A 2,713-nucleotide genomic window follows, 5' to 3' on the forward strand; every position below is an offset into this window, starting at 1 on the left:
ATGGAAAGAGTTATCAATTTCATTACTCTCAGTTTCTCATTTCCCCCATCTTAAATTTAGTTCTCCACATTCTGCAGCAATTTGTACTTTTTAAAATGAAAAATCCACATGAAATGTCACCAGTATTTTAGTGTGAATATCTGCTTCCAAACACATTTTAGATGCAGTTTTGACCGATGCAAGCAATTTCATTCAACATAATGCATTTTGCTATGCTATTTTCCACTAATATCTCTACTTTTGTGCGTACTCTCCCTTAATACATGCATATTTGTAAACATTGCTTGGTTCAAAAAGTGCATTGCAAAAATTCAGATAAGTGCAAAGTTCAAGGGTGGGCTGTGTTTTGGTTTGCATAGCATTTCAGAAAGTGCGAATTTCTGAAATGTGTTTAAATGTGTACTGAATTGCATTTCTCCTTCATCCCTAATTTCAGCCATCTATAACACAGTTGGTGGACCATCTTGAGAAAGTTTTCTTGGTTGTTGGTGAAAACTGAGACGAAGGACTAAGTGGCCCTGGAACCTGCTTTTGACTGCAATCATGTGTTTACCATAGCATCTAATAATCACTGATATTTTTCATTTGTCACATGAGTGCATAACTCTCCTTGGTGTTTGGAGGAGGCAAGATTAGATCTCACCCACAAAAGCCTAGAGACAGCCCAGTTACGCAAACCTAGCTTAAAGCAGGTTCACTAGATACAGCAGTAATGGGGTGGGAAATGGAATGCAAATGAGTTATAAGAATGAGAACCAAAACTGTATAAATATAACCAGGGAATAATTGGTGCCAAGAGAGTTAAGCACAAATATTTGTCCACTGGCAATGAATGCTTCCCACCCTGGTTTAAATCATCATTCTACACTTAGAAATGCTTTATTTGTCATTCGCCAACCACTGACATATAATATCCCAACTCTTCACCCAGCTAACACAACTAAAACTAGCACATGCATTCTAATATTTAAATTCATTCTGTTGACATTCTCACTGGGTCTGATTTCAGTTAACTCCCGACTCACTGCTCAATATTCAGGTATTTTTAATTGTCATATGTTAAGGTAGTGATGTATGGAAGTGAGAGCTGGACCATAAAGGAGGTTAATCGCCGAAGAATTGATGCCTTTGAATTATGGTGCTGGAGGAGACTCTTGAGAGTCCCATGGACTGTAAGAAGATCAGACCTCTCCATTCTTAAGCAAATCAGCCCTGGCTGCTCACTGGAAGGACAGATCCTGAAGCTGAGGCTCCAATACTTTGGCTACCTCATGAGAAGAGAAGACTCCCTGGAAAAGACCCTGAAGTTGGGAAAGATTGAGGGCACAAGAAGAAGGGGATGACAGAGGATGAGATGGTTGGACTGTGTTCTCGAAGCTACCAGCATGAGTTTGATCAAACTGTGGGAGGCAGTAGAAGACAGAGTGCCTGGTGTGCTCTGGTCCATGGGGTCACAAAAAGTTGGACCCAACTAAATGACTAAACAACAACAAGGTTGAAGAGACAGAAAAGGTGCTTTTGTTCCTTGCCATTTGTAAATTCAGATCCTTTCTAAAGCTACAATTTTTTTTCTAAACAATGTAATATTTCTCCTGCATAAATTACACAAAGGTCTAAAGCTTTGGTGTGCATCAAAATAAGGAGCTCTATAAATAGTCACAACTTGTTGTAAACTTCCTAAAACTTTTCACCATCCATTTCCAATATGCAAACAGGCTGGGAGAGAACGAAATAAAAGTGATTTGCTAAGCTCAGGCCCTTTTCAGCTGAAAGGCCACATTCTAAAGCTACAGATTTGATATTTAAATACTTTTGTAGCATTTGGAATGGCAATGATAGCAACACTAATCAGTTGGCTGTCTGCTGACCTCTCTCACCAAGGTTCAGGTAGGTGACTGCCTTTGGAGAGGGAGTTAAAGTGCTTTATCAAATTAATCATCATCATCATCATCATCATCATCATCATCATATTAAATCAAATTCTTAATGTGGTGTAGTGGTTAAGAGTGGTAGTCTCGTAATCTGGGGAACTGGGTTCGCGGTTCTGCTCCTCCACATGCAGCTGCTGGGTGACCTTGGGCCAGTCACACTTCTCTGAAGTCTCTCAGCCCCACTCACCCCACAGAGTATTTGTTGTGGGGGAGGAAGGGAAAGGAGAATGTTAGCCGCTTTGAGACTCCTTAAAGGGAGTGAAAGGCGGGATATCAAATCCAAACTCCTCCTCTTCTTCTTCTTCTTCTTCTTCTTCTTCTTCTTCTTAAAAGTCAAAGAACTGTTCCACTGAGGGAAAGGGAAATGAATTTGTGACATCACACCCGACATACCTTTGCACAGCTGGCTACACAAAGGTGTGCTTCCATTGAGCTCTGTACCTAAGAACAGATTGTATGCCTGAAAACACACACATTAAAAGTGTTTACAGGATGGGTGGGTGGGGGGTCACTGCTAAAAGTTTGCACATCTAGAGATCCCCTGTAATTATAAGCTTCTCAAGGTAGCGACTTTTTTCTGAAATCTCTCCCAGTCATGTCAAGCAGGTTTCATGGTGCAGCAGAAGTCAAGACACAGCAGACATAAAAATTACATGAAAAATCAAACAAAAACAATCTTCAGTGCATTTTTTTGGGGGGGGGGTCTGCAAGGCTAAAGGTCTCTCCCCCCCCCCCGAGATTAATAGTCATCACAACTTCACAAAACTGGAACCACATATATT

This window comes from Podarcis erhardii (genome assembly GCF_964252035.2).
Source record: "Podarcis erhardii genome assembly, chromosome: 5".
NCBI classification, from domain to species: Eukaryota; Metazoa; Chordata; class Lepidosauria; order Squamata; family Lacertidae; genus Podarcis; species Podarcis erhardii.